Genomic DNA, 15,516 nt, shown 5'->3' with positions numbered 1-15,516 from the left:
TTCACACGCTCCGGACTAAAGAGGACATATGTTCATGGTCAAATCGATTAAATAAATCATTAGCATCTTTTGTGGCCAATTCCCGTGTCCCTTGTGTCCTTTTTTTTCTGACGCGTGTCGCAAGTTTTCTCATGTGTTTTCTTTACTTTATTTTTTTTTGGAAGCAAATTGTTTTTTAATACAAGGCGAAGAAAAGGCGACAGCCCACTCCCCCTTCTTTCGTTGTGAAAGTGAGAATTTGTTCATTTTTTTTTTTTTATTTGTCCTGGACCCCTTGTCGTTTGACATTTAATTTGTTGAGGCAAAGGAGTTCCAAAGAATGAAGGCTAATTTATTGCAGTACACTTTGAGAAGAGCAGGAGCTCGAATTTAATGAACGTCCTGTGATAGAGGGTCTTTTAAGCGGGTTTTAATGCTTTACTTGGAAGTGACACAATTTCTTTTGCATATTACGATTAAAAGGTGATAATTTCGTTGTTAGATCATATAAAAAGAGAATTTTTAAATTAAATTTTAAAAAATGTTTTTCAAAGAACCTAATTGGCAATGAATATACGTTGTGAATTTAGCTGAATAAAGGGACATAAATTTGTATTATTTTTATCTTTAGTTATATTTATTAAACATATACAAAAAAACACCCAATTATTCAGGATGTGTTTCACGAAGCATATCATTTTCTTTCTTTTCAACTTCAGCATCCTTTTCAGACTTTCTCCAATTTGGTTCACCCCTCATCCATCTCTTTGGTTGCGTTTTTTTTTTTAGAAAGGATATGGCATTGCTTTTTGTGTTTATTTTCTATAAATATAAATTAAATGGGTGGCGTGCGACTGTCCAATAAATTTGGCTATTTTTATATATTTCTAGACACCTTTTTCGGCTTCGGTTTCGGTTTCTTACCATTCGTGTTTCTGATTTATTTTTTGCGCCTTGTTTGTCAGACGTGCCATTGTGGTGGTCCTTTTGTGCGGCATCTCATTCCGGCCAAAAACTCCGGCTCCACGGATCCAGAATCCAGAATCCTGGATCCTGGATCCTGCTCCGGTGTCGAACCCTTTTCATTGTGCACCGCCCGACGGGGCGTGGCAGGCTACAAAATATTGCCCGAGTCGGTCCAAATCATGTGACAATAGTTGCTTTATCCACGGTTATTCAGCGGACCTTTCTTTTTTCCCTCACATTTTTTTTGGCTAATAAAATGCAATTTGTTTTATGAAAGAAGCAACAGGGTTAAGGAATATTTTTATTTTGTGGGGAGGAGACTTATTTAACACAGTGTGTGCACACTTTTCGCTGTTCAATTCGCTAAGTTCATTGCCATTGCAAAAATATACACACGAATATCTTTGCTGGTAAATGGATATAAAAATAAACACACCATAAGAAAAAGGTTGATGGCAAGAAACCAATGCTAATTCATACTTGCATACTTGGAGTATTAAATAATAAAAATATATGTGTATTCATAACACAATAATTTGCCTTACTAAATCAGAACAAAAAAAAAACAACATTTTGTAGATATAACAATTTTTCATTTTATTTGTATTGTCTTCTTCGTTTCGAACAGTTCAATTAAATAGAAATTTTTGTAAATATTTTCACATTATCACATTTAAAATTTAATTTTGTTTTTGTATTTCATGGTAGATAAATTTCCAATCGTATGGTGTACCTGTGTCCTCTGTGTATATATAAAAATATAGGCGGGTATATATAAAAATCATAACGCGGTCTTTTGTTTTAGTCCAACTCTGCCCCCGAATCTTTGGTGAGGCGGGCAGAGGCGAAAAAAAAGCAAACAATTTCTTGTAATTAAAATCCATGGCCTTTTCAGTCCCCAGCCCACTTAGGGGGGAGGGGGTCGGTGGGTGGTTGGACGCGAGTGGGCGGGGCCGGGTGGTTCAGTCAGGTGCTCAGCTGCGCCAATCAGTCACAGACCAGTCAACCACCGAAGCTACCAGGTCCGGCTGTACTTGTCACTGCAGGTGGAAAAGGAAAGCGGCGGAAAATGGGAAGTGGGTAATGGGAAATGGGAAAACGGTGGGAGGTGGGAGGATGGTGATGGTGGGTGGCAGCCCAAAGGCAGACAGCGACCGACCTTTGCCAAGAGATCTCTCCCATCTTTCTCCATTTCTCCTTTTTTTTTGCCTTATTTTTTTTGTTCAAGAATTACTGATTATTAATTCATTTTGAACCGGTGAGGCATTCATATTTCTGCTGCAGCCCAGAGTGGGTCGTCCTTCGACACGCACACTGTGGTGCAGGCATTGCACGATAAAAAAATTTGGATTTTTTGATTCAAAAAATGTGAAGTCAAGGATAAAGTTTTCCGTTGTCAAATTGGACATTGTATAATTTTTTATTTCTCAAATTACAAAAAAAAATTTATCATTAAATTTATTTATCCTATTTTACACAAGTAGTTCCCGTACATTTTAATAACAGGTTAATTGCTAAACCTTTTTTTTATGCTTAAACTATTTACAAATTAAATGAAATCGTTTACTTAAGTTCCAACCAAAACTTTTGAGCTTAAAATAATGTTGTAAATTTTTTGAAAAACTGCATAAACTCATAAACAGTTGCCAAATTTCTTGGTTTAAAACATTTCCGTTTTTTTCTGAGTGCACAACTGACTGGCAGCATCATCCTTTCGGTCCTTCATGTTGTCTGTCAATGTTTTGCTTTCATTTTTTTATTCTTTGACTTGCATATATTTGTATAGCTTGCTGGCTTGCTTTTCCCGGCTGCTCCGATGTCCTGAAGCCCCGAAGCTCCGATGTACTGATGCTCTGATGCTCGGATGTTCTGGGTGCGTCTCGCGATGGCTGGCTGCATTCATTGTTAAATCATTGAGTTTTTACTGCAGTTTGGCGAACGGCATTCGACGCTGCCAACCTCATATCAACCTCAATTTTCCGTCTGCCTTCGCCGGGCGCCACAGCCTCAGTTTTCTGCATCTGCCTCTTGACTGTCCATGTAAATAAAGTCAGCGCGGTAAGAAAACAAAATGTGAACTGTGACCGGGCCTGCACCTGGACAACGGAAAAGAACGGATCACAGGGAGAAATATTTGGGGTCCGCAATAAATTGTGCAATTTTACTCATTTAATTATCAATGGAGCAACACTGGTAGGCTAACCAAGTTTAATTTACAGATTAATAAATTACAAAGACTCCACCACTGATTAATGGAAAATATGTTAATTAGACAAAAATGAAATGAGTAACACTGATTTCTAATGAAAGGTTAGTTTTTATATTATTCTCTAGGTAACACTGGCTTCTGCCATATAAACAATTAAACAATCAGTGTGATATTACTGCTTTCTAAGCATAAAGTTGCATTAAAAATATTAAATTAAAAGGTTAATACAAACACTATTATCATAAACAAATTTATTTTAAAACATTCTTCAGTGAAAAAAACATTTTTTTTTTAACCACTCAAATAAATTGGGAAAAACCGCATATCAGAGGTATATTTAAGAGAATTCGGAGGGTAACACTATTTTTATGAAAAGGGCCACACTTTCTGCACTAATTAATTTAATATTTTTAATAGAGTTCCCACTTTTTCTTTCTCTTATAACCCTTTATTTATTAATAGTTGCCCTTTTTTGTTCGCGGTGCAAGGACAGCACGGGACATCTGCTATGAAATGCAAGCCTGGGACTCAGAGTCGGGCTTGTTAGTCTGATTGGGTGGCTGATTGGTTGGAACGGCTCGCGCTGGATCTCTGAATCTCAGCTGAGAGCTGTGACAGTTGTCCGCCCCGGATCCCGAGATCCGGCACCCAAAAGCTGGGAACTGAAAACTGGGTGCTGAGAACTGGGCACTGAGAACCGAGTACCGAGACCCGGACCCGGGTTCCAACAATGAAGCGGAAACAATGTTTACAATTTTCTTTCTTCACCCCGCCAACTTCCCCATCCTCGTTCGGTTCCAAAACAGACAGCATATATATGTATGTATATGCCGACGATTTCTTTTTTCTTTACGAGTATTTCTGCTTCTTCGCTTGGTTCATATTTTGTGTTTGCCTTGTTATGCTTTGTGTGTTGTATACACATTGTACCTGACCACCTGTGCCCCAACTCTCCAGAATCTTCTAGCTGTGCCATGTTTGACTGTATTCAGCCAGCGGTCATAAAGTTAATTTGTACAAATGTTGCAAATAATTCAAACAGTTTTGCTACGCTTTCTCTCTCCCTTGTATCTGTTTTGATGAGTGTATTTCTTATATTGCACTGGCCGAATGGCAAAAGGAGGCTTTAATTAGACGTAGGGTAACACTGACAGTAAAATAGTAATCAATACAGCTCTATACTTTATGTTTTAATATGATATTTGAGTGGGTTAATAGGCCCAAGCTGAATAATAGGAAATATAATAGTGGGGCTGAAAAAACGAATTAGAAATCTACATAAATTTCATAACAAAAAAAGTAATAAAACTTTACAAAGCAGCAATTAAAAAACACTTTTCAACTCGCTATATATCTCGATAGGGCCACACTGTCCGCCGATTAGTGTGGCCACCTGCCACATGACACCAAATGGCGCCCAAAGCCATTAGCAGGTGCCACATAAAATTTCTAATTAACCAAAAAGCCTATTAGCAGCGACACAACGAACACTATTTTATTATTAGCCAAAAGCAGATGCAGCACCAACGGTAGTCGACAACAAAAAATACCCGAAAACATTCAACACCTTTTAAGGTGGGCCTAATGAAAGTCCCGCACATCCGAGGCGGGAAACATAATTTTACTTATTACAATTTTATATACATATATATATATATAAATGATGGGTAAAAGGGGCGGGGTGTGTCCCGCAGCAAAACATATTCCCAAAAATTACCAATTTTGTTGCTTACGATTATTACCTTGGCAATGGTTTGGTGATGTTGCTGATGTGCCGATGGTGTTGCACGTTCCACTTGCCACGTTAGGCTTTTGCGGCACTCTGGAGATGACTTAACACGTAGCACATCATTAAAAATTTTGTGCCATTAATGCATAACGCACACACAAACAGAGGGAGGAAGAGCAGGAGTGCGTCCGTCTACAATTGAGGTCAAAATAACAGTCATAAGTAAGCCCAAAGTGTTAAAGGAAACGATTGTTTTATATTTAATTATAATATTTATTTGTAAAATATTTTTATATCTGCCATTAAATATGCGCAAATTAATTGTATATATATTAAACAAAACATACTGTTTAATTCTTCCAAATTTTTTTTATAGGAATACAAAATATCTTCATTATTTAAAAAGTAAAGTGATTTGGAATCTATTAGGTAATTAAATAGTACCTATTAAAAACTCTAAGTAAAACCCGATTTTTTAATTGTAGTTTTATACAATGTGCATTTCTTAGCTCTGTTGCCATAATTGTGACCTCGACTGTGGCGGGCATGGCTTGATCAAATTGCCAATATGTCACAAGGCGCATCCTTTGGAAGGGTTGTGTGTGTGCGAAACTAATACCAAAGCGCACATCATCATCTTATTTACGTCTTTTTAACACCTTTGCACCACCCATTTTGGGAAGCACCACCGTATAGCGTTGAACAATTAACAAAAGGTAATGTAAAATTATAATTATCACACAAAAGCACATTTGTTAATTTAAGCTAAAACAAACACGGCCAAAGAGCTAAAGTGGGTGGTGCAGGGTGGTTGGGTGGTTGGGTGGTGCTGGGCCGTACATCTTCCAAGACATTGTCATCGGTGGGTGAGAGAAGGGGTGGGTGGTGTTTTTAGCTGGTTTTGTCGGTGTGTTGGCAAACGACCGATGCGTAACAATGAAAAGTCCCCAATGTAATAAATATAAAAACAGCCGAAAAATATGCTATAAAATTATTTCGCAGCCAAGACGCTCGAAGAAGAAACTGAAACTTCATTTTCGGGCAACACCTCCACCCCCTCCGCCCAAAAAACACAAACACATTGATACTCTCTTCGTCCTTGGCGCTCTCATCTGGTTTGGCTGTCGTTGATTTTTGGTCCTTTTTTTGCGGCCCATAAATTTAATGGCTCTTCCTAACCCAAACACACACACACACACACACTGAACCCTTTCTTGGGATGGATTCTATTTGTGTTTGAGCTCCAGCTCATTAATGCTCCGGCCTGATAATGTATTATCATTTCTGTTGAGGCGTGGGTGCGTTTTTAGAGGTCCAGGGTAGCACTTTCATTATTAGTCCCTAAATGGGTAAGTATTTTTTTGAAAGGTTTCCTCATTTCCTTCTATTAATCAGTCCTATACATTTTATTGAATATTTATTTCTTATAAAAATATATATTTATAAATTAATTTTTCAATGGTAGATATATGCAAAAATTTGATAAACCCTTTTAAGCACTTGTGAAAAGACTGTATGGTAGTCTTTAGTCCAGCTTTTTTATCCCTTCGCTTTAGAATTTCCTATTTATGCATGCCATCAACTCTTTCGCACACACTCTCCGTGTGTTATTAATTTTTTTTTTAAGGTTTTTCCCCGTTTATTTTGACTGTGCCCCTTAATTTATGGCCTGCTACATAGTAGCAAACACATTGGCATTTTAATGGACCTTTATGGGCTATAGAGGAAGGTAGTTGCGTTGGGCTTGGTGTCTAGATGGTTGGAGGCACGAATGTAGGAGGTCTGCAAAAAGACATTAAAATTATTGAAGCCGACAAAGGGCCATTAATTCGTTGCGCTTAGCTCGCAATAACGGGGCACATAATTGTTTATTAATGAAGTTTAAGTATTTTTATTGGCACATTTGCGTAGATTCTGGGACAACGAGTGCAAATGAAAGATATTTTTGGTAGGAAGTGGCTTTGGATAGGAGATGGGATTTGGTAACTATTTTTTATTCAAAAGTGCCTTATTCTTTGTTGAAATTTCGATTTAACTAAATAACTATTTAGTCTTTGTAAAGTGGATATTCGAAGGTTGAAACTGTCCTCTGCTATATTTGTAGCTCAAATATTATGGAAATTCCCTTGGAACTTGGTTAATCATATTAAGGCTTAAATTGGATATTTCCTGTCTGAAAAGGTTTTATTTTTAACCTGGTGCTATAAATAGTACAGAAATTGTTAAATCTAAAAGTACACAAAAATATATTTTGAGTCCGGAATATTTTCCATTGTTATATTACGAAAGTCGTTATTCTTTTTTGCATTGATTTCTTATAAACACCTTTAAAACCATAGTGATTTCTTAATATTTTTGCATTAATCGAAAATTTATGTCATATTGGAATTGTAATGCTTTGGATATAAAATGTGTCTAAAACTTCACAGCAATATATTTAGAGTCCGGAAGTCCCATCGATACATTACGTTAAGTGTTGCATACTTTTCAACACCTTTAAAATTGATTTCAAAACCATAATAATTTCTATAAATCGGAAACTATTGTCTTGAAATCCTATTTGAATTGTAATGATTCGGACCAAGGACGATTCCACTCAATATCCTTGTCCTTACCCTTCTATACGCATGCACTCAACGCCACCCACGCCAAAGGGTTGAAGTTGAATGAGTGCAGTTCTGATTTTCACCCCCCATATGTATTCGGATATGGGGATATGGATATAGAGACGCGTGCGCGAGTCTCCTCCGCATCGAAACCTATTGAATACGCATCAGATATCAATCGCCACACACACACGTATATGGGGAATGTGAGAGAGATGGCGAATGGGCGGAAGAAAGAGACGGGCTGTGAGGTCCTGTCTTCGATTTCGGATCCACGAGTGCGAGGACAGCCAATCGTGCGACTGCAGGCAGCTGATTGGACGCATTTTCCGTTTTTGGTAAAGAGGAAAATGGAAAATTCCCTCCCCCCCCCACACACACTCACAGAAGATGGAGGAAAAAAAACATAATGGAAAACCCAAGAAAAAAAGATGAAGGAACAGAATACAAAAAAAAAAAAAATGGTCAGTTGGGTCGGTGGAGAAATGTGAAAAATTACATAATATGCGCTGAAAAATGTGCGTACATTTTTCCTATCCGAAAAGCTGACCAAGTATAGTCATTTCAGTCGCCCCCACACTCTATCCATATATTTCTTGTTTTATGCAAAACTTTTGCGTTTTACAATTCATTGCATATTCAATTTGGTTGGGTTCGGGTTCGAGTTTTTCGGGTTCTTTGCAGGACATCAACGAGCGACGCCACAAAGGTCCAAGGCATATTAATAAGGATTTCATTAGTTTTATATGCTCCGCTCTCTACATTCCACTTCTTTTTTTTCATTTTCTATTTTGTATATGCCCTCTAATGGGTCGATACTTTTGTTTCCTTTTTTTTATTATCCTCAGGGGTCGGGGAAGCCCCTAATAAATGGCTAAACGTTTGGACAAATGTCTGTTATTTTGTATTATCGCTGTTGTTTGATATGAAAAGTTGTCCGGTCGAAAATCTGCTGGGAGCTTTCGCCACTCAAGCGGTCAGTTGGGTAATCTCGGACGTAATGCCGGGGGAATCCCCAGCTCGTTATGGATGGAAACTCGGGAGATCCGATTTTGAGCCCGTTGGAATATAAATTTGAGTTTTATTTATACTTTGAACCAGATTTTTGTTGCTGAAATCCAATAGTAATCGAATTGGAAAATATATATATATATAGGAATGGGATTTTCTTTAATTTTAACATACATAATTCAAGATGGAAATATAGTGTTTGATTTTTAAAACCTAAAAAAAAATCAATAACTTATACTCGTTGTATTAAAATTGTGCAATACTGAAAGAAACCAACAAAATGTAAATTTAAGTGATAAGCCTTAAAATTTTTTAAATTATTAATCCTTGTAAATTGGAAGTATGAATTCCCATTTGTCGACTGTGAGAGTCGCTTTTTCAGGCAACCTACAAAAATACTAGGCCTACAGGGCGAAGTATATATACATATGTCTCCGTCCACAAAATTTTTTTTTTTTCAATGCCCACCCCAAAAAACCCATTTTATTCGCTTACGTTTACCAACTCGAGGCTCGTTTGTGTGCGAAGGCTTTTTGTCTCTATTAAATTAATCGACGCTCATTTTTCCAACTTAACAAACGCAGAAATAAAAAGTATAAGCGATAAAACATTTGCTGGCCACTGCCACCCCACAAAAAAAAAAAAAAAAAATACAACAAAAAATACAAAATAAAATAAAACCCACCCCACAGCCACTTTTCATTTCTTCGTCGGATGTTTCTGTTTCACTTTTCACTTTTAAGTAGCACTATTTTTTAAGGATTCTGTTTTTGGGCGTCCATCAGTCCGGTCCATATCCCACCCCCTCCCCCTCTGAAACAATTTTGTGTTTTTTGTGCATTTTTTCATGCTTATCAAATACAAAACAAACGCACACGAGACGAGGATTTCAGTGTTTTCCTTTTTTCTCTTCCAGTTTTTACGGGTTGCGGTTCCCCTTTGCCTCCCCTTTTTCCACGCTCCTCAATCCTTGTGACATTTATGTTTCATTTGGCATTTTTGATGCGTTTTCCTTTCAATTTTTTTCTTCTTACTGTTTAAGCGACAGCGGCAGCGCATTTAGTGTGACATTTCAATCAATCAGCTGCTTCGGTCGGGCGATTTGATTAAACACCAGATTTATGGCCATGTCAGGACCTTTAGATGGCTGAAAAAATGCTAATGGGATGGCTGAATCTGCGGGGAGTGTGAGTTAAATTCAAGAAAAAAATTAAGAGAATTGTAAATGGGGGGAAGAAGCTAAGCATATTTTTGGAACGCGATTTTAAGGGTACAAATGTGGTTTATCAGTTAATTTCTTTAAACTATTTCAGTATATTTTAACTAAAGAAATGGAAAATTATACGCAGATTATGTATTATATAAAATATTAAAAGGAAAAGGTAAATATAGATATTTCTTTGCTAAGATTTTACATATATTTTACAGCCCAGGAATTAGATTTTTTCTTAAATTAAAAGACATAAGTTTTTCAGATTTTCAATACTCACACTATTGCCATGATTAACTTATTAATAATATACTTATTATCTTGAGAAAATCTTTTTAGCTCAGTCAAACTGAGTTCTATATATGCCATATAATTTGATTCCTTCACAATCCCTTTGAGGCCATAAAAAAGATATGCCCGCCTTCGTTGGCTACTAAAAAATCGTAAAAATTTTTCAAAACAATGGGATGTAAAGGAAAAGCTGAGAAAGCCAACGATTTCCGTGGTCGTGTGAAATGTTTCTGCAAATCAGTAATATCATGGGCAGCAAAGTCGGCATAAATAAACACATCAACACAAAAGGCAAAAGTTTTACAGCCTGCCGGCAACATCAACTCCCCCTTAACCCTCTAAAAACCCCACTTGCCAACCTTAACCCCTTCCGAAGAAGCTCACATGTGATATTTCTGGCGTCTTTGTTGTTGGGCGACTGACGATGTCGTCTCCAGTTAAAAACGGAAGTCAGAAACAAAAAAGCTCTCACAAAAAAAAAAAAGAAAAAAACATTTTTTTAATTGCCTCAGATAAGAAGTACACATAACTTGCTGCCACCCAACATTTAATCCTGCCACGCCCCCCCGCCCCTTGGCAGGAAGGCGGCAATTTTACAATTCAGCGCACATTTCTGATGAGCTTCATAATTTTTTGCTGCTCATTGATGTTCTCACTCATATCACATTGAATAGAATAATTGAGAGGAATTCACATTTTATTCGGAAGAATGTGGCCAAAAAATACACTAAATTGGTTAATGGATATAGAAATTAAAATAAATATGGGAAGATTAATTAATTAGGATACATTTAATTATTATAAAATAAATTAAATCAATTTTTAAACAAATTTACAGTTTTTATAAATTGTTAGACAGTTTACAACCAATTTATATCAGATTTTACAGAAATACAATTTTAATAATGCTCTTAAATGAAAGAAAATGGTTATATATATAAATATATGTTTTTAAAAAATACTGTCTCACACAAAAAAAAAAAATCCTTTGTAGAGTATTTAAAAACTCAAGACTGAAACAAGCTAACCGAGACTGACTTCTTAACTTATCCAACTCTTCGCTGCTGCTCTTTCCATTCATTTCACATATATGTCACACAATTATCAAAGCTGTATCTATGCATCACCGCCCACCAAAAAATAAAATAAAATAAAATAGAAGACAAAAAAGGAGCAGCCAACGTCGAGAGCGTTTTGTTTACACGAATTACTTGCATTTTACGCAACATAAACGAGATTAGTGCTCGCATTTTAGACGAAAAAGAAACGGCAAGCCAACTAGAGATGTGCTCGTGAAGAAATAATTCTAAGCATTAGTTTACTAAACTTAAAATATTTAATATATTACATTTTTTTTGAAATAAATGTAAGCGTTTTTTAATGTTTTTAATTGGTAAAGGTAATTTTTTAAATCTTCCTTTAATCTTTATAATCTTTTTAGCTTAGTCACTCAATTATATATTTAATTATATTTAAAGGCTTAACCCTTGAGCATATAATTTTGGTAAAAGTGCTTCAATATATAACTATAGAATGAGAAATTATTATCTATATATATATATAAATAGTGTGAAAAATGTATGATTACTCAACTGGCTAGAACGTTTTTTAGTTGCCAAAAGTAGATTTTAGCGAAAAAAATATTTGGGAAAACTTTTGTGGACGAAATAGAGATTTTATTTTGTGATTTTATTTTGTGATTTTTTTGTCGTGTCACGAATTTTTCCTAAGAAAATACACAGTTTTTTATCATCCACATCCACTCTCCTCAATCCAGTCTTTTTCGCAGCCCACCCCCAGTATTTTTACTATACAAGAAGACTTGACTAAGATACGACTGAAAAACATGGCAAAAGCGAAGGAGTTGGGCGTCAATTGCTTTTGTTTTTTACTTGCCTTGAACTTTTCCCAACCCACCACCTCCCACCACCCACATCCATTCCTCTGCCCGTGTGATGTGTAATTGTTGTGGGGGCAAGGTTATACTCATATATGTATGTGTATATGTTTGCATTGTTAACAAGCGCAGAAATTTTTCTCATCTTTCTGTTAGACACAAAAATTTCTATAGACAATGTCGACGTTTTTCAAGTGTCCTACGTTCCAGCTCCGAATATATAGGAATATATAGCATCTGTGTGCGCACATTCTTATATCTATATTTTTTATGACTTTCTGTTGATCTTCTCGAAAGGGTTAGTGGGTGTGGCCGGGCTATGTTTATGTTCCACAATCCCCATCAGTTGTTCCATAAGCGGATGCATCCTATTGTTTAAGACGGCGAAAAGTTGGCGGAACAACTTTTCGAGATTGGTGGATATATCTTATACTTGGCCATAAAAAGAATTTTCTTTATTGTGTGCTTAACTGCAATCGCGAATGTGTGATTTGGGGTATGGCTACCTATTTGTAGGATTTTACAAAATGTTAAATAACTTGTATTATAAATGACGTATTACAAAATTATTTCTTGTTTTTCAGAAATTTCTGCCAAAAATGGCCAAAATAAAAAGGGTTGTATTTAGACCAAAGTGGACCATTTGAGGGTTTTCAAAATTTTCGATTTCGGCAAAAGTTATTAAGTTATCAATTATTTTTTAAAATCTGCCATAAATGCAAAGCTAAATTTGTATTCTAATTAAACTGCAATGTGTGGTAAAATTAAAGATAAAAAGTATTCCTTTAAAATCCCCAGCTATGTACTTGCAAAATGTTTTATTTTTGCAAATTCTCCGAAATTCTGAGGTCTTCCACATGCAAAAATCGACAGCAGGAGGGAAAGGACGACAGCTGGAGCCAACTATGGAAAAAGAAAGGACGAAAAGTTTGGGGGGCAGGGGGGAAAGCTGGGGCCAAAGTGGAAAATCTCAAATCAAAATGCCATTAAAGCGTGTACCGCTTGACTATAACGGTGAAGTGGAAGTAAATATTGTCATTACTCAAGCTTAAAATTAAAATTACCCACCTGAATGGTTAGGGCAGTGGGGGAGGGGTGAGGGGGAGGGGGGGAGGGGAGGGGGATAATGGGGCGCGCTGCAAAAATGATAAACTGCATAAGGCAAAAACGGCAGCACAACAGCAGACGAACGAACCAACGAATTTCAAATGCAAAACTTTCTTTTTTCGCCCGTGTGTTAAGGCCCCGCCCCCCATTTTCCCAGCCGCCTCTTTTCCATAAATGCCGCAGCGGCAGCAAAGAGCAAAGTAATTTTCATAACGACAACAACAAAGTCGCCGAACTTGGCAAAAGGTGCGCACAGCAAAATCTCCTGATGAGCTGCAACCCAGTCCACAGAAAAGAAAAAAAAAAAAAAAAAAAACCCATCCCCCCACCCCCAAAAATAATTTCCTCCCACTTTTTCGGAATGTGCCACGTTAAGCACATCTGTTTTTTATTGCTTTTAATTTGCCATTAATAAACCATTCCAAGGCGACCGTCGGTCGTCCAAAAATGCTAATTTATATATAGATAGATGTACTCTCCCGTTTATATAGTAATAAGTAATACATATTTCTGTGTATATATGCTTTCGGGGAATCCAATTTGAATTTAGCCTAACTCTGCCAATTTATTTTGGGGGTACAGCCCAGCTAATGCCTCATAAGTCAATGAGTTTCTGGCATTTTTATGGCTTATGAACAGACACCGAAGTGGCAAAGTGGCGGGGGGATGGGGTCAGGTGGAGTTCCACAGCTGTTGGGCGGAAAAACTCTCCTTAACTTGGCGAAAAGTTTCCCAGACGGAGTAATTTCCATTTCCAAAACATTGCCTTGCGTTCAAATTGCTCAGAAATATTAAAAACAAAAACCATCGCTTAGATATTATATTTCATTTTTAATATTATTTAAATTATTTTGAAAGTATTGAGCAGGCTTATGTTTGCCTTTTGTTTTTCCAATAGATTTTAAAGGTACATTTTTCCATAAACAATATAAAATGTTATTCAAAACAAGTATATTAATATAAAATAGCTTTATTTTTGTCCAGAATATATTTTTTATCTTAAAAGCGTAGCCAAAAAATGTAACCAATAAAATTCCCAATGACTTCTTAGACAAGTCTGAAAGTGTAAATGATTTTGCTGCTACAAAAGAGCCTAGTCCAGAATTACCCACACTATTTCACCTGTATTTCAGTTGGGGTGGGTGCTTAATTCCCCCACTTTTTGTTGGAGACAAAGAATCGCTGCTTTTGAGACAGGACAGAGCAACATCAAAGATTCTGTCGAGCGGCCTAAACAAGAGAATTCTCAGTTCTCGAGGCTTTCCACCGGCCCTCGGGCATTGGCAAAAGCCATGCGAAATTAGCCAAAAGTAATCCTTTAAGTTTAGTGCCCAAAAATTGCACACAATTGTCAGAGTCTCGGTGTCCTTCTTGCGTTTCCCAGCCACATCCCAAAGAAGACCCCACATCCCCAGTCCACATCCAACATTGTCAGCCACCGTTGATGACATTGTGTAAAATTTTGTTGCTGCTGTCGTCGCTTCGTGTTGGCGTTGTCGTTGATGTTGCTGCTGCTGCTGCTGCACTTGGCAAAAATATCCTTACAGTTCTTAAATATATATTAAATAAATATTTAAATTTATAGGCAAAAGCCAGTCATTTATTTCACCCAAAAAGAACGATCAAAATGGTCCCTTAAACGATACAATAAGCATGTGCTGAAGAATTCGCGTTTTGCCATTTATTCCATTTAATTGTGACAATATTTTTTAATATTATTTAAAGTTAAGGCAATTTAAAAATAAATACATTATTTAACAATTTTGAAAGTTAATTATTATTATTTCTTTTAGTGTCTACTAGCCGCGACTGCCTCCACTGGCTGGCTATAAAACTTTTATAGTAAAAAGTAAATGCCACAAATGAGCAATCGAAAATTTCGCATTATAATGCAAACTGTGTGCATTTTTCGGGGTTATTGTAGTCGGCTTTCGGGCGAAAAGACAAACGCATACCGGCGGCAAGGAACATGGAACAGGGAGCCAAATACAAGGACCAAAAATCCAAAGCCAAGGCAGTCGTCATGGTCGCCTCGCTTTCGTCTCGCTCTCTCTCGCCTCTATTAATAATAATAGAATTTTTGGAAAATTTTCAGCACAGAGGAAAAAGGAAAAGGAAGCGCCGCCTTTCGGCTCGCGATTTTTGCATTTGACAACGAAAAGCGAAATGAACGAGTTGGGTTTTTGCCCACCATTCCATCGCGAAAATGAAAATGATAAACCCATTTCCCACCGGACTGCATTGCATAATTCAGCGAAGTCTGGGGCTCTCCATTCTCCGTCCTGCCTGACAATAATGCTAATAATGATAATGATTATAATGCATGAACAAAATATTCCCGGAGATGCCGTCCTTTGTCTATCGAACCATGGACTCCGTGGAGCTCCACTTCCCCGCTGTTTTGGCATCTAATGAACTTCTTTATGGCTGCATCATTCGCATAGCTAATGCGGAGTGTCTATGGCGCCCAGTTTTCCCGTTTTCCCGTTTTCCCATTTGCCCCGTTTCCAC

Source organism: Drosophila rhopaloa, unplaced genomic scaffold (assembly GCF_018152115.1).
Source record: "Drosophila rhopaloa isolate 14029-0021.01 unplaced genomic scaffold, ASM1815211v1 contig_3, whole genome shotgun sequence".
NCBI classification, from domain to species: Eukaryota; Metazoa; Arthropoda; class Insecta; order Diptera; family Drosophilidae; genus Drosophila; species Drosophila rhopaloa.
Note: the sequence above shows the minus strand (reverse complement) of the source record.